This window comes from Crinia signifera, chromosome 6, assembly GCF_055691185.1.
Source record: "Crinia signifera chromosome 6, ASM5569118v1, whole genome shotgun sequence".
Lineage (NCBI taxonomy): Eukaryota > Metazoa > Chordata > Amphibia > Anura > Myobatrachidae > Crinia > Crinia signifera.
Genome location: NC_139222.1, coordinates 223,322,374 through 223,347,914, shown reverse-complemented (window position 1 = coordinate 223,347,914; position 25,541 = coordinate 223,322,374). Strand labels below are relative to the sequence as shown.

At 46.6% G+C, this 25,541-nt stretch overlaps 2 long non-coding RNA genes across 2 annotated transcripts in view; both read right to left on the bottom strand.

Moving 5' to 3' along the window:
• LOC146009021 (uncharacterized) overlaps positions 1–25,541 on the bottom strand; it is a 148,675-nt gene that overhangs the window by 108,956 nt on the left and 14,178 nt on the right. The gene's annotated exons all lie outside the window — the stretch shown is intronic.
• Positions 17,574–19,294, bottom strand: LOC146007223 (uncharacterized). The gene is made up of 2 exons (XR_014444289.1): positions 18,894–19,294; positions 17,574–17,702 (listed from the first exon to the last, which is right to left on the bottom strand). It is a non-coding gene; the product is annotated as an uncharacterized LOC146007223 (long non-coding RNA).

Genomic DNA, 25,541 nt, shown 5'->3' with positions numbered 1-25,541 from the left:
AACATGTCTACTTGGATGCTGTCACCAAAGTAATCCTCGACCATTTTTTCAATGTTGACAGCATTCAATGCAGCAAAAGTAGACATTTCAGCAATCATTGGCAGGTCCTTTAGTCCAGACCAGATGTCCAAACTCCATCCTGCCTGCCCTGCATCCCCTCTAGTGGGTCTTGTGGGAAATCGCAGCTGTTTCCTCACAGACACAGGTGTGGGAGAAAATGAAGGAGGATCTGTGGCCATGTCACGGTCCCCTTCAGATGACAATCTCCTGACCAGCAGGTCTTTGCACCTTTGTAGACTTGTGTCCGCCAGAAACAGAGACACAACATATGCTTTACACCAGGCATGTCCAACGTTGGCCCTCCAGATGTTTTGAAACTACACATCCCAGCATGCTTTGCAATAGTTTTAGCATTCTCTAATAGCAAAACTGTGACAAAGCATGCTGGGATGTGTAGTTTGACAACATCTGGAGGGCCAACGTTGGACATGCCTGCTTTACACCAAGGATCGAGCACAGTGGCCAGAATGTATTCCTCTGACTTTAGCAGACTGACCACCATCATATCCTGGCAAAGCGTATGGAGGGCTTCATCCACAAGAGCTAAATACTTTGCGGAATCGCAACACTTTAGCTCTTTCTCATGCTGCTTCTGCAACGGCCTGATCAGGGGAATCACCTGACTCAAGCTGGCAGTGTCGGAACTGACTTCACGTGTGGCAAGTTCAAATGGCTGGCGAACCTTGCACAACACAGAAATAAGCCTCCATTGCGCTTGAGTCAGGTGCAGCCCCACTCCTCTGCCTATGTCGTAGGTGGCCGTGTAGGCTTGAATGGCCTTTTGCTGCTCCTCCATCCTCTGCAGCATATAGAGGGTGGAGTTCCAGTGCATCACCAACTCTTGTTTAAGCTGATGGCAGGGCAGGTTGAGGAGTTTTTGCTGCCGCTCCAGCCTTCGGCAGGCAGTGGCAGAATGGCGAAAGTGTCCGCAAACGTTGCTCCTGCACACTGCTGTCAATTCTGATGAAATGCTGCACCACTAAATTTATTGTGTGGGCAAAATATGGCACGTAATGGAAATTGCCCATATGTAATGCCTGCACAATGTTACTGGCGTTGTCCGACACCACATATCCCCGGGAGAGTCTAAGTTGGGGAAGATGATTTCCCTCAGTCTAATAGGTTGTCGGTGTTGTGCCTCTTACTGAAAGCGGTGATACACAGCGTAGCCAACCTTGGAAGGAGCTGGCGTGCAGGAGATGCTGTTGCTGCGTAAAGCGATGCATCTACCCAGAGGGCTGTCACAGTCATATAGTCCTTAGTTTGCCCTGATCCACTTGTCCACATGTCTGTGGTTAAGTAAACAGTGGGTACAGCCGCATTTTTCAGGTAACTGAGGACACTTTTTCTGACGTCTCTGTACATCCCGGGTATCGCCTGCCTAGTGAAGTGGAATCTAGACGGGATTTGGTACCGGGGGGACAATACCTCCATCAACCGTCTAAATCCCACTCCACTATTGGCGGACAGCGGATGCACATCTAACACCAACATAGCTGTCAAGGCCGCAGTTATCCGCTTTGCCATAGGATGACTGGCTGTCATACTTTGTCATCATGGCAAACGACTGTTGGATGGTCAGTTGCTTAGTGAAAGACGTAGCGGTCTTATGACTTCCCCTCTGTGATGATGACTGACTCCCAGCAGCAACAGCAGCAGAGACAGTAGTATGTGTAGCACTGCAGGATCCTCCGGAGGAATCCAGGATAGAAGAGGAGTCAGTCATGCTGGTGACATGGCCTGCGGGAATCCCCTCTATCCGGATGCAGGAGGAAATTGTTGAGGAGGGAGTTGCTGGTGTGCTTTTTCAGGTGCTTGGATATAACAGGAGGACCAAGGGATTTAGGTGCCACTGGACTGCTGACGGTCCTAGCCACAGTTCCTGAACTAAACACTGACTCACTTCAGGTGGCGTATAAGGGGGGATATCCCTAGGTGGGCAATACATTTGGTAATACATTTGTTGCCCGGATTTGGATTAAAAAAAATTCAGACCGAAGAGGTGGATTTATTTGTCCTCTGCCCAGGCATGGCGATGGGCTTTTTCATCCCATGGACAACAACTGTTTCCCCCTGGTGCCTCATTTAAGCAAACCACATCAGCATCCTCCTCTTTAACTTCCTCCTCAGCGCCAGCTACATCAATATCCTCCTCCTGGTGTACAACATTGACTCCTTCACTATTAAAATCTAGAACTAGACTGTGGGTGATCCTTCCAACATATGCAGAGTGCATACTGCAAAATGTATTTATTTATTTACAGTTTCTTATATAGCGCAGCATATTCCGTTGAGCTTTACAATTGGAAACAGTGATTAAACAAATTGGGTAGATACAAACCAACATGGAGGTAGGAGGGCCCTCCTCGCAGGCATACAATCTATAGGGATAAGAGGAGGGATACATAAGGATATAGTTCCATAGCATGGCAGTCCCACCAGATTACAGGACAGTCCTGATGGGATGCAATTAGATAAGAATGCTACTGGAGGTTGTGTGGGGTCCTGAATATGATAAGCTTGCTGAAGAGGTGAGTTTTCAGGGAACGCTTGAAAGTTTGGAGGCTAGAGGAGAGTCTTAATGTGCATGGAAGGGCATTCCATAAGGGGGGGGGGGCTGCCCGACAAAAATCCTGCAAGTACAAGTGGGAGCAAGTAATGAGTGTGGATGAGAGACGCAGATCTTGTGCAGAGCGGTTGGGATATATTTTGAGTTAAGTGAAGAGATATAAGTTGGTGTAGTCAGAGTGATGGCTTTGTATGTAAGTAGACATATTTTATATTGAATGAGATAATATACAGGCAACCAATGGAGGGACTGACAGAGCAGATCAGCAGACGATGAACGTCCAGCTTCACTGCTGCATTCAAAATGGATTGTAGTGGTGAGATTCTTTTCTTAGGAAGACCGGTAAGGAGGCTATTGCAATAATCAATGCGTGATATAATGAGTGCATGGATTAAAGTTTTTGCAGTGTCTTGTTTAAGGTATGGATGAATTTTGGATATGTTTTTTAGATGCATGTAACATGATTTAGAGACAGATTTAATGTGAGGAATGAAGGACAGTTCAGGAGTCGAGAATGACCCCTATGCAGCGAGCTTGTGGAGTAGGATTAGCTGTAGTGTTCTCAATAGTGATAGAGATATCAGGTTGGCAACTACTCTTGGCTGGTGGGAATATAATTAATTCTGTTTTGGAAATGTTGAGTTTGAGGTTGAGATATGACCATAGGCGAATCTAGGGGGTGGTCCGGGGGTGCACAGGACCACCCATTAGCCAATTTTGTAGCTGAGGGATGGGGCTTTCCAATGAGCCCAGCCCCGTGTCTCTAGCCCCCTGGGAACCGGAGATACTGTCAGGCAAAGCTGGAACGTTTTCCCTATAGGAAAACATGGGACCCGCTAATTCCGACCCCCACCCAGTTCAACGGCTGCCAGTTCCCCCTTCGGCATCACTGATGCTCGAGGTTGATCTCAGTCAAACCCAAATCACTGGGCCTTCAATCTAATACCAGGCTGGATCCATATGGGTTAATTGGTTCCAGGGATATTGAGGTTAAACCATTTTTTTTTATTTCTTAAATGTAATTTCATGACTGGGTACTTATGTATTATCTGGGCTCCCATGTTAAATGCACCCCATTTTTTCATACCCCTACTATCCAACTACGCATGGAGTTGATTTTATATAGTGTGGCGAGCGCAGCGAGCCACCATGCCCGAAGCGTGGCGAGCGCAGTAAGCCCCGCGAGGGGACGCGGTCTCATAAGAAAAACAGGAGCCCAGATATTACATAAGTACCCATGACTGTTTATGTTCTTTGAGGGCAGATTTCTCTGGAACCAAACAGCCCAGTTTCACGGGACCAAAATCATTTGAAGCCAACTCAAAAGTTCTTCAATATGATACTGGTCTCATGTAAATGGGTCAGTTGGTTCCGAAGATATAGCTGGTTGGTTAAAGGTGGTATGGAGAGGGGAGTGGTTGTCTCTCCCCCTCGCACCAGAAAATGCAGGGACTAGGCTGGTGTATAAGGGGTCAGCCTAGGAATGTCCCTGCATGATCCTGGGACCATATTCCCGGGTAAATCCCTGCATTTTCTGTTGTGAAAGGGGTATTATTTCAAATAGCCGTGACCAGCAGTGCTCTGAATACAGCCGGGCAGCCCCCTGCTTTCTGCCCAGCTGTCAAATGACTGTCACCCCTGCAACTTCCGCTCCAATTCTCACCTCAGCCTGCCCCCCCCTTTAACCCCTTCCCGACATTTGACGTACATTTACGTCATGGTCGGGAAGTACTTCCCGACACATGGCATAAATGTACGTCATGACTTCTAACTGTCACCGCGTCTATAGACGCGGTGACAGTTTGGAGATGTATGCTGTCCCTGACAGCAGACATCCCCCCTCGCCGCCCGGGAGGGGCAGGGATGCCCCCACCGGTCGGCGATCGCTGTGATTGGCTGTTCAAATGTGAACAGCCAATCACAGCTATTTCTGTGTTACCGGCGGCTAAGCCGCTCGGTAACACAGGGATCGGCGGTGATCGGTGCTGGCACCGATCACCACCGATCCGCAGCTCTCCCTCCCACCCGCCCGGCAGCCGCTCTCCCTCCCACCCGCCTGGCAGCTGCTCTCCCTCCGGCAGCCGCTCTCCCTCCCTCGCTCCCTGTCAGCTAGAAGCAGCCGCAGCGCTCCCCCCCAGCTCCAACCCCCCCGCATGTAAAACTCTTAAAAAATGTATAAAATGAAATCATATATATATATATACACATATATATATATATATGTATGTATATATATATGTATATATGTATATATATGTATATATATGTATATATATATATGTATATATATATATGTATATATATATACACATATATATATGTATATATATATATACACATATATATATAGACAGATAGATATTCCAGACATATGACGTATATATACGTCATGGTCGGGAGGTACTCCCCGACCGTTGACGTATATATACGTCATGGCTTTGAACTGTCACCGCGTCTATGTAGTTTGCAAAATGGGGTCACTTGTGGGGGGCTTCCACTGTATTGGTGCTTTGGGGGTCTTGCTAATGCGACATAGCACCCACCAAAATTCCACCAGAATCTGAGCTGCAAAATCCAAAAATCACTCCTTCCCTTCTGAGTCCTGCCATGCACCCAACTGGTATTTTTTGGTCACATGTGAGGCATTGCCGTACTCGGGAGAAATTGGGGCACAGATTTTGTGGTGCTTTGTCTCCTTCATTCCTTGTGAAAATGACAAATTTGGAGCCAGAACTGCATTTTTGTGTAAAAAAATTTAATTTTTCATTTTCACTGCCCAGTTGTATCAAAATTGGTGAAAACCCTGGGGGTTTGAAATGTACACTATACCCCTAGATGAATTCCCTGAGGGGTGTAGTTTGCAAAATGGGGTCACTTGTGGGGGGGTTCCACTGTATTGGTGCTTCGGGGGTCTTGCTAATGCGACATAGCACCCACCAACATTCCACCAGAATCTGAGCTGCAAAATCCAAAAATCACTCCTTCCCTTCTGAGTCCTGCCATGCACCCAACTGGTATTTTTTGGTCACATGTGAGGAATTGCCATACTCGGGAGAAATTGGGGCACAGATTTTGGGGTGCTTTGTCTCCTTCATTCCTTGTGAAAATGAAAAATTTTGAGCCAGAACTGCATTTTTGTGTAAAAAAATTAATTTTTAATTTTCACTGCCCAGTTGTACCACAATTGGTGAAACCCCTGGGGGTTTGAAATGTACACTATACCCCTAGATGAATTCCCTGAGGGGTGTAGTTTGCAAAATGGGGTCACTTGTGGGGGGGTTCCTAACTTTTAGCATCTTATGGTGCCTAGAAACCTACATGGTGCCTAAAAAATAATCTCATAAAAAGGAGGCTCCAAAATCAAGTAGGTGCTCCTTCTATTATGAAGCCTGTGGTTTGGTCAACGTGCACACTAGGGCCACATATAGGATATTTATGAAAACAAAAGAATTGGGGGAATCAATTTTTAGTCACATTTCTCTAGTAAAATGTACTGTGTTCCTTAGAAAAATGTATTAAAATTGAAAATCTGCAAAAAAAATGAAATTTTGACATTTCACCTACACTTTGTTTTAATTCCTGTGAAACACCTAAAGGGTTAACAAACTTCCAAAATGCTGTTTTGAATACTGTGAGGGGTGCAGTTTTTGAAATGGCATCATTTATGGGGGTGTCTCACATACAAGTCCCTCAAAGTCACATCAGAACTGAACTGGTCCCTAAAAAAATCAGTGTTTGAAATTTTCTTGAAAATTTGAAAATTTGCTATTCATATTGTAAGCCTCCTAGTGTCCAAAAAAATTAAAAGGAAGTTGAAATAATGATGGCAACATAAAGTAGACATATGGTCTATGTTAGTTATTAACTATTTTGAGTGGTATGATTATTTGTCTCACAAGCAGAAAATTTAACATTTTGCAAATTGCGAAATTTTCCATTTTTTTCCGACATTTTGGTATTTTTCACAAAAAAACACAGACTGTATCGACGAAAATTTACCACTAACTTGAAGTACAATGTGTCACGAAAAAACAATCTCAAAATCACTGGGATAAGTAAAAGCAAAAAAAAGTTATCCCCACTTAAGTGATACATGTCAGATTTGAAAAAAAGGGCTCTGTCAGGAAGGCAAAAACATGCGGTGTCAGGAAGGGGTTAATCATGTGGTGCCAGTGCCCGGCGTGCTCCCCCAACGTCACGCACAACAACAGCGCGCACAATATTTCAAATGTCCACTCGGCTAGAGGGGACACCATGAGGGGAGTGGGAGCGTGCGCTGCGCTCTGCTCCTCTCCCCATAGAAGCAGCTGCACCGCTCTCCATCTCTCCCTGCAGCAGCAGCAAAGGCTCATATAAAAATTTACAGTAAGTGGCACTTTTGAGGGCATTGCTTAAGGGACGCTCCAGGGGCGGTATGTGGGGGCATTACGCATGTGTGGCTTAATGTGTATGGGGCATTACGGTGTGCAGCATCATGTGTAAGGGGCATTATGTGTGCAGCATCATGTGTAAGGGGCATTATGTGTGCAGCATCATGTGTTAGGGACATAATGGGCCTTATTCTGGTTGGAGCGGCCGGGCCGTACGCGTACGTCCCGGGATTTTTTATGATCTGCGCATGCGTACATTCGCTAATGCGCAGGCGCGACCACTCACCAACGCTTACGGACGGGTCTCTACGTGCGAAAAAACCTGTACGCGAGTGTACGGGTATTGGGTGCGGCATAGGGGCGTGAAGAGGGGAGCGGCCGAAATAATGAGGGAAAATGGGCGTAAATATGGGCGTACACGGGGGTGTGCACCAAAAATGAGCGGTGCTACTACCGCACGATCGACTAAGGCACCGTTCATTTCGGACACAAAACAGGCGGCCGCCAACCGCCATCTCAAACCACCCCTACAGATACTGCATGCCAGCGTGCGCCTGAGTTTGCTAATTAAAGCTGATTCCTACTCAAACACATACACCTGAATGTAATAAGCAATGCTGCAGTCTATTAAGTCCAAACCATGATTTCACTACCTGCAAGCCACACACAGCACTCAAACACATTGGAAGCTTATCTTTCTATACTTCTCGACATTTAAAGGTTTGTTTAATTTAAGGTAAGAATCTTTTGAAGACCTGCTTATATATGCTAAGGTAGCTATTTGCTAAACAGTTAGACACATTCACTACGTGCTTTCATAGACTTTACACAGTAGCACACTCAATCTACACAAGTCGACATGTGTCAACGTGTTCACTCTAATACAAACATAGGTTTTGTATTTAGGATACAATAACATAAACCACATCTAACACCTACAAAGGATGTTTCAGCAATGTTTTAAGCCCATGACCACTATTTTGCACACAATCTTTGTATAGTACCCAAAATACAGAACTGTACCACTATCTCATCTGCTATGAATTGGATTTGACTACACTCTGGATGTAAGATGCCACCAATAACATTATTGCACTCACATCTCTCTAACAAAGGATTCCTACATCTGCTTATGATACTGTCAAATCATATATATTTAAAAACTTATACATGTTTGTTCACAAGCAATTTTATCATGTTTGGCCCATTCACACATCTTTTTTTAGGGAGGACACATATGCATTCCTACACAAATTTACCTTTTCACCCTTGTTTGTCTGCCTCACCCACTCCATGAGGAAAGCATTGTTCTGGACCTGCTTTTACCTACTACTGTAGGAGCTACCTCACCTGCACACAAACTGCTTTCTCACCTATTAAGTTGCTCTGCACATGTGCTGACACAAACTAATTAGCAGGGAAAAGTTGGATAGGAACATGGGAATGGCCATGGAGAGGGTTACACATGGGAAACTTCGACCACACTTCAACAAATGTTCAAAAATACCCTGGTCAGTAAGTACACATAAATCTAGTATTTGTTTCACACAAGAAATTACACATACAACAATTTTGATTTAATTGGTAAAAGAAATTTATTTGCTGTTCAGCATCACAGCTTATTTCACACTTTAATGTCAGAAATCAAATAAACAAATAAAATAGACACAAAAATAAAAAAAACAGCCAGAACAAGAGGTTGCATATCTCCAAACATGTGTTACCCTGCAAATGCAATGGTGAAAGAAATGGGGACACCAGAATACGTACTGCAACAACCAGGGTGAATACTAAGCAGGATACACACCACCAAAAATTTATCCTGCATTTGTAGAGGTCAAAATAAGAACTTTAATGCCCATGGCACGAAAATGGATCGATGGCCAACTCAGGAAGTGGATGTCCAGTGCAATTTAAACATTTGGGGTCCAACCACAGAGGAAGTGAACCAGGTCTCATTATTTGGGCCCTTTTTTCCCCCTTTTAGATGGGGCCTTGGGGACAGGGGCCTTTGGCTCAGCTGGCTTGCGGCATCTTCCCCTAGTGGACACAGGAGGGTCAGCAGAGGTGGAAGGTTGGGGAGCAGCTTGGGGTGGGCCAGCAGATGGGGGATTGTCCCTTAGGGACCTGGCGGTGGTCAGCTGCTCCGCAAGAAGTTCATTCTGGCGGCTGAGGTGTTGGCCAATGCTTAGCATGCCAGCCGCCAGAGTGTCATTAATGCGGTTCAAGGCCTCACACTGCAGCCTGTTTGTGGCCTTCCACTCCGCCAGAAATTCCGCCACCTGCTGTTGACGGATCGCAGCATCCACCCCTTGCTGCTCGATCCTCTCCAGCATCACCAACACGCTCTCATCCCATATCTCCTGTGGCTGGGGCTGGGGGCGACGTCTTGGTGGAGGCTGGACCACTTGCTCCACCTGTGGCTCTGCAGAGGAAGATGCTGCCGGTACATCCTGGCTTTCTGCTTCTGCTAGGATAATAATTGAAAACAATGTCACCATCACATACGCACTAAAAAATCTCTTTCAAAATACAATGCATTACTGTGACTTACCATCAAAAGCAGCATCAAAGACCTCCGCCGGGAGCTCACTGTCCATATTGGAGATCCCCCTGACCTCGCCCACATCAATGACGTCCAAGGCGTCCTGCTCCAGGGGGGTATACTCCAAAGTATCGGGCATAGGACCTCTCCCGGTGGACATGCTGTGGTTGTACCGGTCAGTCATCTTCCTCTTCAGTGTACTTTTGAAGTCGGTCCACCTACAAGTTTAAAAATACAAATATCCCCATGAGATATGTGCACCACTGTGCTAGTGAACATCATGACTACGTTACATTTCCTAGTGTGGGTGATCTTATGTTTTTTATCCATATGTGTCCCACACACACATTAATGTCTCCATTAGGAGGCATTTCAGTGTCTCATCTCATTCATTAGGCCACTAAATGCACATACATAGATCACTATGCAGAAATGACATCATCCCTGGCCAAATTAGGCACCTCCACCTGTTGTGAAACTACACATTCCACCATAGCTTGACAGTGTGGTTATTATGGAGTCATTTAACTATGGGATGGCATACTGGGATGTGTAGTTTCTCACCAGCTACATTTTGCTCATTCTTGTTTCAGTTGCATCATATGGAACATGTAAAGGTGGCCATACACGTTACAATTATTGTATACAATATTGTATACAATAATTGTAACGTGTATGGGCACCTTTACAACAACTCTTTCCAAAACACACTTTCTCTTGTCCCATCACATACTTCACATACTTCACATGAGCAGAACTGTGCCCATAACCTCACATCACACCAATGGTGCATGTTTCATATATCAATGTGGGTTATTAGACATGGTTGTGTTCACATGTGACATTGAAGTGTAGCACTATCTACAAACACACCTTTCTATTATTCTCAAAACATACATGTAACATATGTACACACATATGACATTATCAGGGGGACAAACACACTTGCCTTTTCTTCACCGCTTGCCAATCTCTGACCACTGGTGACACCTGGTTCACTTCCTCTGTTATCTTGTCCCAAAGGTTTCTCCTTGCACTGGCACCCGGCTTCCTGATTGGCAATTCTATCCATTCACGTGCTCTGGGCACTAAAATTCTTAATTCGGCCTCTACAAATGCAGGGTTTCTCTTTCTGGTGGTGGTATCCTGCTCAGTCCTCACCCTCGATGTTGCAGCTTGTTTTCTGGTGGCCCCAGTTCTCTCACCATGCACCTGCTGGGTCACACCTGTTTGGAGAGATGCAACCTCTTGTTCTGGCTGGTTGCTTGGCCCTTGTGGAGCTGGTGGAGGTTGAACAGGGCCTGTTACTGAGGGGCCCGCTTGGTCTTGGGTCCTCCTTGTCCTCTCCTGCTCCCTCTGCCTCAACCTTTCAAGCAAGGATTCTGCTCTTGCTCTCTGGAGAGCGTCCTCAGCTGCGGAATCGTCTGAACTAGACATGTTTGCAGCAATTGTGGCCTGCATCTGACTGAATATTTATATGTTAATCTCCCGCCATGAACAAGGGGGCGTATATTTTTCCCCGCAATGTACTTGCTCATTTACGCCGATATTTCCCGCCGATAATTGCCGCTTAAATTACGCAGGTCTCCACGCACCTGATCAATCACCTGTATATGCACATACACAGGTTGTGGAGCATTGTGTTCTGCAGCGTGAAATGTGTGCACCTGTCATTCCAATGATGAGTGTTGTCAGCTGGTATCTGTTGGAGTTCGTGTATGCTTTGTGAGTCACATTTCAAAACATCACGTTATAATGCTTTCCTTACATATGTAATGAGTATGAAATTGTCATACACCAACATGTTGCATTGTGCCCCTTTAAGCAGCGTATTTATAAGTAGACGGTTGCGTGTATTATTTTCCGCACACTGTATATACAGTACGGCTCTCCATGGAAATCGGTGTATTGTGCCCCCTTTAAGCAGCGTATTTATAAGTAGACGGTTGCGTGTATTATTTTTCGCACACTGTATATACAGTTCCTCTCTATACATTGAATGCTTGCTGTTGGTTTTGGTCTGTGTATATCGGAACGGTCCGCGTAAGTTTCTATTCGCATCCAGTTTGTTAATGTAAGAAGGATTAATAAAGTTAATACCAAACAAACAATTTTTTAGACCAATCAGCAAGCACCAAAAGTGATATATGTACCTGCAATTATTAACTGCGCCATTGGCACTATGACTTCAACCAGGGCTAGGCCGTTTTCGACCCAGGAGTTGTTGGCCTTGGTTGAGGTCATGGACCGTCACCTGGGGCCCAGGGGCCCATATGTCAGCAATATGGACAAGCGGCGGGCGTATACTGCTGCCCGCCGCCTAATATACTCCACGACCGGCGTCCGCAGAAGCCTGGGGCAAGTTGAGCGGCGCTGGTCTGACCTGCGCCGGCGGCAGCCAGTTTTGCTCTGCACACTTCGCCGCCATATTGCCCGATGTAAGTTTTTATTACTAGTATGTCTGCGTTTTTTGCAAATGTTTTCTGTACTTTTTATAAATATGTTCCTGAGTATGTGGGTGTATATGGGGTGTATAGGGGGTGTATAGGGGGTGTATATTGGTGTATATGGGGTGTATAGGGGGTGTATATGGGTGTATAGGGGGTGTATAGGGGGTGTATAGGGGGGGTTTAAGTAGTTGCTCAGTTTTTGGGTGTAGCATATCAATTAGTTTGCATGATAAATGTCTGAAATATAACAGCAATGAGAATTTGGAAGGTTATGAGCATGACTAATGTGAATTTTTCTTTCCCCCTTTTTTATGAAACCCAATCTTCGATTTCTATGCCATCAACATGAACATTTCAGCACGGGCAAGGGCACGCATGGAAGCCCGGGAGCAGGCAGCCCGGGACCAGGCAGCCCAGGAGCAGGCAGCCCTGGAGCAGCCAGACGAGGAGGAGGAGGAGGAGGAAGAAGAGGAGGAGGAAGAGGAGGAGGAAGAAGAGGAGGAGGAAGAGGAGGAGACAATGGGTCAAGCTGGGGCCCACCCAATTTCGCCATCCCCTTCCCCCACCCCCACCCCCTCCCCTACCCCCACCCACACCCCTACCCCCACCCCCACCCACACCCCTACCCCCACCCCATTTCCAACCCCCCTACACCTCTCCACCACCCACCCCCAAACCTCTCCAATCCCCACTCACACCCACTACCTCTATCCAAATTCCCATCCCATCCCCCTTGCTCCTGACCCCCCCAACCACCGCACAGCCAACCAGCGGCGACCAGGATGGCTCAAGTAGCCGTAAGTAAATAATGTGTCTAATGTTTACCTACACATTTCTACACATAAACAATCACAACAACCACATATGTGTATCCAACATCAACATTAGTTGCAACATATCACTGCAGGGCGACCATGAGGTGTGTCCTGTCCTTCTCCAGGAACAAGGGTCCCCTTGGTGTTTTTTTTGAGTGTGGCCATGCCTCACCCCTTGAATAATTGACATAACAGTACATCCAATGAGATATCCGACATTAGTGGTGTGGTAGTTATGTGGCTCCAGGTGTTGGGTAACTCCAGTTCCCAGCATGATGTGCAACATAAATGTAGAGATTGTTTTGTTAATAGTGTGTGAGGCCATGCGGATGCATGCTTTACAAACATAGCTGTAGGCCTATAATTTGTACAGCAATGTCCTAAATTTAAAATAGTAAGGAGTGCTTAAGCCACAACAATGTCATAACCCTTAAATAGCACAGCCTAATTGTGAGGTTAGAGGACAGTCCCCCAAAACCAAACTACCAATTGGGATACAGCATACATTCATCCAAGAAGGAGTAATTGAATTAATGTTATTTACTATGTACAGTATGTGTGTGTTAACATATAATTTTTTAGTACTGTGTTTACAGCAGACCCATCTTCAATGTAGTTTAAAAATGTATGTGGCCTTCACACATAACTCTGAACTTTTTATTATGTACAAATACAACAAACATTTGTGTATGTTATATATTAATTTTTTTTTTTATCCCTTCACTACAGACACTGAACAGCAGCAGGAGGAGGTGGCAGCCCTCATGCGGGAGATCGTCCTGACCCTCCTGTATTTACAAATTCTTTTTGGCCTTCTGGAGGCCCGCATTTAATTTATTTTTATCCCCCCCCCCCTTATTATTTTTGTTCTAAATAAACGTTTCTATTGTCTTATTAATTGCCTGTGTTTTTAATAATAAATATGTTAGAGGGCTTGTAAGGGTAGGTACATACAGATGTGTAATGTAAGTTATATTTGTAATTTGAGGTGAGGGGTAATGATTGATGTGTGAATGTGTGTGTTTTTGAGTAAAATAACACATAGTGAAAATGCATGAATGTTTAATGTTGTTCGATTAAAACATCACACATAACATCAGGGTAGGTATACATGTTACACATTGTGGACAAAGTAATTATGGACATAATTTAGTACATATACAGAAACACCAACATAACTTGATTTAAAAGTAACAGCAATATGGGGACACATAGTGATTAAAATGCCACATTAGAACATAACAAATATACATGTATCGAGGGTTAAAATGTTGTTTTATTAGGTCTTTATTAAGGTAGACAATTGAGTTAATAGAAAACAATAATTGAATAACAAATAGATTAATTAATCAATTGTCAGAATTCTAGTTGAAAGGCAAGATTTGCAGGTCCATATATGTGAAGGGTATGCCAGCGTACACGGACGTACGCTCACTCTCACGAGCGGTGACATAAGCTGAGTTTTCCATTGAAAACAATAGGGACCCGTCCGTGCAAGCTGGCGTACGCTCAGATCTCCGCAAGAAGGCGGTGTGAAGACGGACGAGAGACGTCCGTAAACGGCGGCGTACGCTCAGTTGTACGCCAGTTGTCGGAGTGTAAGGGCTGGCCCGTCCGTGTACGTTGGCGTACGCTCATTTGTACGCCACTCCCCTTCTACGTTGTTTATGCCCGTACGTATGCGGCTGAGTTGTGGGTGGACTTAACCCCAACGGCCGCGTGCGGCTAGCGTACGTTAATAGCGAACGTACGCACGTTTGGCCGCACCGATCAGAATAAGGCCCAATGTGTGCAGCATCACGTGTAATGGGTACTATGGTGCACGGCATCATGTGTAATGGGTACAATGGTGTGCGGCATCATGTGTAATGGGTACTATGGTACCATCAAGCAAGAACCCCCTCGCAATGAGCACGTAGGTAAGCAGCACTTATGTGGCAAATATGTAATGGGCATTACGCTTTGTTATATAGTATGTAATGGGCATCTTGATGTGTGGCACAATGTGTAATGGGCATTATGGTGTGTGGCCTTATGTGTAATTGGCATTACGGCGTGTGGCTTTATGTGTAATGGGTATTACGGAGTTTGCTAAAATATGTAATGGGCATCACTGTGTATGGTCTAAAACAGGGGTCCTTAAACTTTTTAAATCGGGGGCCAGTTCACTGTCCCTCAGACCGTTGGAGGGCCGGACTATAGTAAAAAAAAAAATGTAAAATGTGTGTATATATATATACTGCGCAGCATGCACTTTACATCCCCCGCCCCTGTCTGTTGTGGTGGCTGCCGTTACTGTGTACAATTGTACACAGTAACGGCAGCCACCACAACAGACAGGGGCGGGGGATGTACAGTACATGCTGCGCAGTGTACATATATATATAATTTTAAAAATATTGATATAAATATATATATATATGATGATGTGGGAGATGTGCAGCCATTGTATAGGAGTCCTTGCCAAAATGTGGGGGGATGGCCACATGGTGCTGGCGTAATTGATGTGTTGCCATGTAATATCTCCACATACCCTCAACCAGTCACAGCCTCTTCTCACCCGAAAGATAATATGCACTCCCGACTTCACTGCTCCCTCCCTCATCCGGCTCCTCTCTCCGGATTCAGCTACCCTCCTCTCAGCCGCAGCGTGTGATGTGATGATGTCACACGCATAGGATAAGCTTAAGCAGGGAGCCGGGTCGGACCAGCAGACACTGCTGCTTCCCCTGACGTCCCAGGCCACGCCTCCGCCCGTCCATTTGCCAGCCAGCCTGCCCGTCCATCCTCCCGGCTCTCGGCAAGTGAGAAAGTGAGAGTGATTGCCGCGCCAGCGCTTGGGCAGCAGCAAGCCAGACGGGCCGCATAAAAGTCCTCAGCGGGCCGCATCTGGCCCGCGGGCCGTAGTTTGAGGACCCCTGGTCTAAAGTGTAATACCACACCCCTTTTTGTGATGCCACGCCTCCTTCCAACGAGGCCTCACCCCCTTTTGCCACGCGGCTAAGCCGCGCAAAGGTCCCCCTCCTAGTATGTCTAGATCTGGGACCAGGGGCTGGCTGGCAACTTTCAGCCTGGGGGGCAACACAAGCAAGTGGCCCATCACCATCGCCATCGTTTCACCACCCTATCCTCTCCCGTCTAGTATGCAGCAAGGATTAAACAATCCTTCCCCCCACACACACATACAACAGAAACGGGGAAAGTGCGCGCCTAATGCGCGTTACAAAAATTTACACTGTGATGCCCATTACACCTAAAGCCATCACTGTAATGCTAATTATACATAATGCCACACACCGTAATGCCCATTACACATAATGCCACACACACCGTAATGCCCATTACACATAAAGCCATCACTGTAATGCTAATTACACATAATGCCACACACCATAATGCCCATTACACATAAAGCCATCACAGACGTAATGCCAATTAAAGATAATGCCACACCGTAATGCCCAAACATAATGCCACACACCGTAATGCCCATTACACATAATGCCAACACCGTAATGCCCATTACACATAAAGCCAACACCGTAATGCCCATTACACATAAAGCCATCACCGTAATGCCAATTAAACATAATGCCACACACCGTAATGCCCATCAAACATAATGCCACATCTTAATGCCAATTACATATAATGCCACACCTTAATGCCAATTACACATAATGTCAACACCGTAATGCCCATTACACATAATGCCAACACCGTAATGCCCATTACACATAAAGCCATCACCGTAATGCCCATTACACATAATAGCCACTCCTTAATGCCAATTACATATAATGCCACACACCGAAATGCCCATTACACATAATGCCAACACCGTAATGCCCATTACACATAATGCCAGCAACCTAATGCCCATAAAACATAATGCCAATACCGTAATGCCCATTAAACTAAATAATTATACCATATAAATGCTGCTTACCTATATCGCTTGTTGCCAGGGGTTACATGCTTCTTGCCAGGTGTTTCATTCTTGCCATGGGAATTTTTTGCAGGGGAGAGCCAGGGTACATGCTCGTCGCCAAGGGGATCCATTTAAATCATACTTGCCTACTTTTGAAAACTAGTTTCAGGGAGATTTTAGCTGCTAGTGGAGTGCTACATTCCACTGAGAGCGTGAGTCATGATCCTCCCAGGGGGTGTGTCTAACTCCGCCTATAGACGTACCTATTGCCACTAGGGGGTGTGCCCTACAGTAGCAGAAGAAAACTTTGGGCCTGAAATGTCGATTGCTCAATGTCTCCTTTTCATCAGCGACCAGAGATGATCGCTGATGAGAAGGAGAAACTGGGGGAAACAGCTGACTGCCGGGGAAAGCGCTGGTGGCAGGAGCATGCTCCTGCGACAAGCGACCATTGCAGGGCTGGCCACGGGAGCGCGCTCCCGGCAATTTATCGCCCATAGCACATGAAATCACTGGCAATATGGTCGCTCAGCGACCATATTGCCAGCGCTATGTGCGAAATATCGCCCCGTGTGTACACAGCTTAAGAGACAGAGGGGCGGAGTGTGTGAGACAGAGGTGGGAGAGAGAGCGGGAATGTGTGTGAGAGGAATGAAAAGAGAGTTTGTGAGAGAGACAGACAGGGAGAGAGTGTGAGGGAGAAAGGGCGACCATTTGCATGCGCCATCAGTGGTCCTTGACCGGAGGCAAGATAAATGTTGTCCCCTCACCAATGTATACAGCATCTATATACACACACATAGACACCTCTGTCACTCAATAAAAACACACACCTCTGTCCCACTGATGTGTCACAGCTCCCGATGTGTGTCCAATCAAGAGGGGGCTTGTGGGTCGTCTGGCTACGGTGAGAGGTGGCTTGCGGGTCGTCTGGCTCCTGTTAGAGGTGGTATGTGGGTCGGCTGTTAAAAACTGTAAAACTAAAAATCACCTAAACGACAGAGGGGTACATTCATTGGTGATCCCTCTAAATCCGCCACTGCCACTCAACACAAACACATGCACCTTTTTCTCTCAGACACATGCACACCTCTTTCAGTTAACATGTACATGCACACACACACACACATCATTCTACCACTTAAAAACCCTCAAAACCCCTCACTTAAATACACCACATACCTGTTTCACTAAAAATACACATGCACATACACCTTTCACTGCACACACACAGGGTAATATTCAATGCGGCCTGCGAGGGGGTTAAACAGTGAGGATCGCAGAAAACCAGCGATCATCCCTGTTTAACCCCCCTCGCCAGCCGCTTGCCCTATTCAACGTTCTGGGGGAATCCTCGCTGTCACAGGACGGCGAGGATTCCCCCAAACAGCGAGACCCGCGGCTAATGCAGTGAACCCGCTGTATATAGCCGTGAGTCTCGCTGCTTCTGCAGCCGCATACGCCAATTCCCCCTCATTCAAAAAACTGAGCGAGGGGGAATTGGCGTATGAGGGGGGTGAGTTTAAAACTGACAGGGTGAGTGGTGACAGCGAGCAGGAAGCCCTGCTTGCCCACAGCATTGAATACATCCCACACACCTCTTTCACTTTAAAAAAACATACATACACCTCATTCACTTATAAAAATCAATCACAGGCCTCTTAAAAAAATAAAAAAAACGTGCAGAACATATACAGTACCATTATATTACATACATCCCCCATATTACAGCCAATACATTATGCACACCAGCCCCCTATATTACAGCCTGTCCACATAACCATAACATTATATTACATTATGCAGCCCCCTGCCCCCCCCCCCATACACTGATATATTATACACCCTCCCCCCCCACACTGTGATGCATCATACACCCTCCCCCCCCACACACTGATATATTATACACCCCCCCCCCACACTGTGAAGCATCATACACCCTCCCCACCCCAAACACTGTGATGCATTATACATCCCCCCCCCCAAACACTGTGATGCATTATACACCCCCCACACACACACACACACACTGTGATACATTATACAACCCCCCCACACACACTGTGATACATTATACACCCTTCCCCTCCCCCTCTGCATTAAATTATACACACACATTATACACAGCCTCCCTCTCCCCAGTGCACACTCACATGTCTGTGTTGCTCCTTCCTGGGAGGAGCAGGGACTTCCTGGAGAAGGTCTGAGGGAGGCAGCATAGGAGCAGGGACAGAGAGCAGGGCTGGCCTGATGAATGGAGCCTGAGCCTCCTGCCGTGCTCAGTGTTTGTGGTGGGCGGGGCCAGCCTCCGGGAAGCAGCAGAGGCAAGCCCTGGCTGTCAGCACTCTGCTCCTCCAGAGAGTCCAGCTCCCGATGCACAGCCTGAGCCTCAGCTCAGAGTGACATCCTGCACTGTCTCTGCAGCAATCGGGAGCATACTGTAGGCAAGCCTGATTTAAATAGCGCGCCAGCGCTACCCGAATCCGCACTTCCGGGTAGCGCTGGCCGCACTGTTCTTTTCTGACAGACACTAGAGGTATAGCAGTACCTCTAGTGTCTGTCTCCTATAAGGTGGCGGCCATTTTTTAAGAGGCCGTCACCTTACATTCGTGCGGCCAGGAACAGCTTGTGCTGGTGGCCGGCGGCTGCGCCGGTGATGGCTGGGCTGCGGCAGCGTGTGCAAGATGCACACAGCGGCCCAGCCAGTAGATAGTCATGCCGGCCTGGGGGGCATGTGGCACTCTGCCCCCCGGCCCAGCCCGCCTCTGTCTGGGACCACCCATTACCATAATTCTAGATTCGCCTATGGATATGACATCCAAGATGAAATGGCAGAAAGACATTCAGAGACACCGAGCAATACTGAAGGTGACAATTCCAGGAAGGATAGATAAATTTGAGTATCATCAGTGTACAGATTATCCTGGAATCCAAAAGAGCTGACAAGAGAGGAGGTATAGATTGAGAAAAGAAGAGGACCTAAGACTGAGACTTGTGGTACTTCAACAGACAGTGGTAGTGAGGAGGAGGTAGAATCAGAGAAGCAAACACTGAAAGAGCGATTAGATATGTAGGAAGAGAACCAAGAAAGGGCTGTGTTCTGAAGACCTAGGGATTGTAGTGTTTGTATGAGAAGAGAGTGGTCGCCATTGCCAAAGGCAGCTGAGAGATCTAGAAGAATAAGTGAGAAATGGCCTTTAGAGTTAGCAGTGGCCAGATCATTGACTACTTTAGTCAGTGCTGTCTCTGTGGAGTGTTGAGAGTGAAAGCCCGACTGAAGTGGGTCCAGCAAGTTGTAGGAGTGAAGAAAGTGTGTGAGGCGAGTGTAGGCAAGTCTGTCAAGTAGCTTGGAGAGGCATGGGAGCTGAGAGATAGAACGGTAGTTAGAGAGACAGTTTGGATCAGAATTGTGTTTTTTTAGAATGGGAGTAATAAGTGCATGCTTGAACAGAGAAGGAAAGATACCAGTAGAAAAAGAGAGGTTACAGATTTTAGTTAAGCTTGGACTAAGCACAGGAGAGGAGACAGAGCTTTACTAACTTGTAAGAGGAGAGATAGTGGAGTAGGAGATGAGAAGAGTGTGGATACTTCATCCTCACTTGTGGGGTCAAATGAGGAGAGAGTGGCAAAGGGCTCAGGAAGGGAAGTAAGCAAGTCACTGGCTGAAGAGGAGCATGCCATTTCATCTTGGATTTTAGCAATCTTTTCCTTGAAGAAGGAAGCAAGCTCTTGCGCATGATATTAGCAGGTGGGGAGAGTGAAGGAGGGTGAAGAAGTGATTTAAATGTATTAAAGAGTCACTTGGGGTTAGTGGCATGAGAAGAGATTAGAGATTGCAAATAAGTTTGCTTAGTCTTAAATGTGCCAGTTACTTGATTTTGAGATTTACGCCACCGACGCTCAAATCTATGTGATAGTTTTTGCAGGTGTCTTGTTTATTTATAGTGCCGCGGTTGGCATCTAAGCATACATGGATTGTGAGGAGTAGCTGGAGCAGCTTCATCAAGGGCAGTTTGTAGAGTCTGGTTCAGGTGGGTTACAGCTGTCTCAGGACAGGCAAGTATAGAAATGGGTGAGAGCAGATGTTGCAGAGATGTAGAAAGTTGTTAAAAATCAATAGAATTTGTATTTCTATGGGATAGAGGCTTGCATGATTTAGGTATTATAGAGCATGGAGAAATGGAGGAGGTTGAGAAGGTGATAAGGTTGTGATCCGAGAGAGGGAATGAGGCGTTAGTGAATTCAGAAACAAAGCATAGCCTAGTGAATACCAGATCAAGGCAGTGGCCCTCCTTGTGAGTAGGGGAGTCAGACCATTGGGAGAGGCCGAGAGAGGAGGTTAAAGAGAGGAGTTTAGAGGCATGAGGAGAAAGTGGCCTGTCAATAGCAATATTGCCCATGATGATGGTGGAGATGTCAGAAGATAAGAAGTGTGGGAGCCAGGCAGAGAAATCTTCTAGAAATTGATGTTTGGGAATCCCAGGTGGGCGATAGATAGCTGCGACACGCATAGAGAAAGGGGTGAAAACCCTGATAGAGTGAACTTCAAATTATGTGAATGTGAGCTAAGGAACCAGTGGTAGGACTGTGTATGTGCACAACTGGGACAGTAATATACCTACTCCACCTCCTTTGCTGTTACTAGGCCTGCAGGTGTGTGTGAAGTGGAAACCGCCATGTTATAGTGCTGCAGGGGAGGCTGTGTCTGATTGTGTGAGCCAAGTCTCTGTACTAGCCAGCAAATTGAAGATGCCAGAGATGAAGAGGTTGTGGACTGATGTTAATTTATGGCAAACAGAGCGTGGGTTGAGTAAAGCACATTTAAGTGACTTGGAGGGCGATGGGATACATGTGATATTTATGAGGTTGGCAAGATTTCTATATTGATTTGACTCAGCTGAATGTGTGACAGGTGATTAGGGCCAGGATTTGTTGATATATCACCAGCTAATAGAAGCAGAAGAGCTAAATACATGTTAGCGGAGATTTGTGAATATTTGGTGTAGTGGCAAGTTTTAGATGTTAAAGTGCATGTAGAGCAGGGTTGCCGACTTTATAATTCTCCTCTCCGGGAGAAGCCGGGAGAGGAGAGTTCCAGCAGCTGCTCAGGGGCAGGGCTTAAGTGTGACGCCACTAAGCCCCGCCCCCATGATGACAAACTGACGAATTCACGGATCTCCGTGGAGGGGGCGGGGCTAAAATGACGCGATCTGGGGCACAAGGAGGGTCCCCCCTGAATCCGGGAGGGTTGCCCACCCTTCCGGGGGGCCGTGAGGGGGTCCCGATTTTGGGGAGACTCCCGGCCATTCCGGGAGAGTCTGCAACCCTGATGTAGAGAAGTGAGTAAAAAGCTTATGAGTGTTACGAAGAGGTGAATGAATAATGGAAGCAGAAATGTGCACAGAGGGGACCGTTGTAGGTGTAGTGTAGGATGACTAGATTTTGAAAAGAATTCCATGACATGATATGAAAAAGAGTAGTTTGGAGCGCATGCTGTCAGTTATAAGGCTTAGGCCCGCCCACCAGCCAATCATGGTCTGGCATCGGGAAATCCCGGACCATGATTGGCTGGTGGGCAGGCCTAAGTCCCGGTCGGGGGGGCGGAGCCCCAGAAGTAAACGGAAGACCGGAGCTTGGTAACAGCGGTGCAGGGGTCCCAGAGAAGCCCTGAAGACGTCCGGTGAGTATGTTTTTTCTCTACAGGTACCCGAGTGGATACTACTGGACAAGGGGACCGATGCTTCGTGGCAACATAGGTGAGTATTACTGTGTTTTACTGTGATTGTGTGTTTTTATTTAACGGTACTTGTTTCCTAGCACGGCCACAACGATCATGATCGTGGGCATCGTGAGGAAAAATCGGGGGCATCGCGGCCATCGCAAGCACTAAAAAATCGGGTGCGATGGTCACGACGCGATGCCCGCGATTTCCCCATAGGGAACAATGTTAAATGCCTCAATTTAGCCGCGATGCCCCCGATTTCCCATAGGAAACAATGTTAAATGGGTCAATTTACCCAAATCATCATAGGGAACAATGTTAAATGGGCCATAAACCCCCCAAAACACCCCTGAACAGTGAAATGTCCCCCCAAAAGTATTTTACGCCACCCCACGATCAACGCGAACCCGAAGCGTGGCGAGCGCAGCGGTACGCGTCCTCCGACCTTTTCATACCCCCACTATCCACGTCAGCGTGGAGTTGAGAATAGAATAGTGTGGCGAGCCCGAAGCGTGGCGAGCGCAGCGAGCCCCGCGAGGGGACGCGGATACCTGTGAAGCCCGCGAAGGGACGCGTTTACCTGTGAAGCCCGCGAAGGGACGCGTTTACCTGTGAAGGTATCCGCGTCCCCTCGCCACGCTTCGGGCTTGGTGGCTCGCTACGCTCGCCACACTATTCTATTCTCAACTCCACGCCGACGTGGATAGTGGGGGTATGAAAAGGTCGGAGGACGCGTACCGCTGCGCTCGCCACGCTTCGGGTTCGCGTTGATCGTGGGGTGGCGTAAAGTACTTTTGGGGGGACATTTCACTGTTCTGGGGTGTTTTTGGGGCTTTCTGGCCCATTTACCATTGTTCCCTATGATGATTTGGTGAAATTGAGGTATTTAACATTGTTCCCTATGAGAAATCGGGGGCATCGCGGGTACATTGAGCCATTTAACATTGTTTCCTATGGGGAAATCGTGGGCAACGCGTCTGGACCATTTAAGCCTTTTTTAGCCGCATACGACGCGACCGACGCGATTTTGACTATTTTCAATGCATTTCAATGGGAAAATCGGGGGCATCGCGTCGGTCGCGTCGTATACCACTAAAAATGACACACGATGCCCGCGATTGTGGCCGTGCTAGGAAACAAGTACCTATTTAACTATTTGTCCTACTGTGGGACAGCAAGCCTGCACCGCATGCAGGGACTTGGAGAACCACAAGTCCCAGCATGCGGGGCAATAAAGGGCCCGCTGGGACTTGTGGTTCTCCAAGTCCCTGCATGCGGTACAGGCTTGCTGGGACTCATAGTTCCACAGCAATACACAATAGTTTTTCTATTTTTTTTACACAATAATCAGTTCGCTCCCCACCGCCCAGGGGCATCAAGGTCAGTACCAGGCTTCAGCATGGGCAGGAAAGTTCTGGAGGGGGGGACCCCTTCTTTGGGGGGGTCCCCACTTCCCCAGGACCCCTGCCCATGCTGACCGGTCAGAGGCATGAATGCTTTGGCCAGGGGTACTTGTGTAAAAAGTCTCCCCCCGGCTGTGGCATTACCCTGCTGGCTAGTTGGGCCTGGTGCTGGTTCTTGAAATACGGGGGACCCCTACTCATTTTGTCCCCCTTATTTTGGGAACCAGGACTGGCCCTTGAGCCTGCTGCTGGTTTTATAAAATCCAGGGGAACCCTATTTGTTTTGCCCCGTGATTTTATGAAACCAGGAAGGGCTCTTTGAGCCCGGGACTGGTTATGCTCAGGAGGGGGACCCCACACCATTTTTTTTAACTCTTTTTTTTACACCAGAACCATGAACAGATCGCGATGATCTGTGCATGTCTCTGACAAATTCACCTATCAGAACCTGGTCTGAATAATGTGTGATTTTTAGACACCTCAAAAATTCTGTTTGCGCATGCCATTAAATAAGCGATTTGTATACTTTTCTATGCAAAAACATCTGGATGCAATAAAAATGATAATTTTTACTGGCAAGTGAGAAAGTGCAAGTTATCGCACAAAATGTGCGATTTACGGTACTTAGCGCACACTATTAAATTGGCAATTTAGGCAAAAAATGCGATAATGCCATTGTGTTGCCTAATTCTCACCAAAAATCACAAATCGCATCCTATTAAATGTCACCCATGGTATTATGTGCAATTAAAAACAATTGTAGGAAATTTAGAAAGTTACTGATGGATCAGATCTAGTGCTTAGGATCCAGGGTACACAGTCAGGAGATGCATGCTGGTGGAAGGAGCCACCTCTTCCTGTACAGTGATGGGAAGGTCCGGCATCACAACCACTGACACCCTTGGACTCTAATTGAGGATTTGTGATAAAATGTCTTTAGAAGGCAGAGTTGTTTGCTGTGTTTTTGTCGATGACAGCTTAACTCTCTTAAATTTACTATAGGGTGGGGGGAGAGGAGGATCGTCGTGTGAAGCTGAACCACTAGTCATACATTTAGGCCATGGCCTTAGCCATTCCTTGCCACTCCGTGTCGTAAATGGCATATTGGCACTACCAGAATGAACACTTATCTACAATATACCAGCAAAGGCAGGGGAAAAAAATGAATGATCTTTTCATTGTGGTGCACTAAGAACCCAAATGAGCATATACAGTAGATAATTTACATATGCACTAATTACATATGCACATATGTAATGAGCGGCTCATTCATAAGCACGTATGTAATGAGTGTGACCCGCTCATTAAATATGCACTACGCTGTCTTATAGCTAATCTCTGTCCTGCTCTCCTAGCTGCTTTCAAGCTGCAAACCTGCTTGAGACCCGGTATTTATGTGCGGTGGAAACGGGTTTAAAACGGTAATATACCGGCTTTCACCTGCAACGTGAAAGGGGTTTAGTGGCTCAGACCCGTTTTAAATACCGTTTCAAAATACCGGGTCTTAAAAGTTTAGGCAATGTGAAAGCAGTATTTCCCCCATTGTGTTCTAGCCATTCAGCATCTAACTGTCATATATATAGGTCATGTCATGTAATGTATTTAAAAATTGCAGTTAGGAGCTGATTTACTGGACCACTATTTATCATATACAACAAATTTTATCACACACAAGT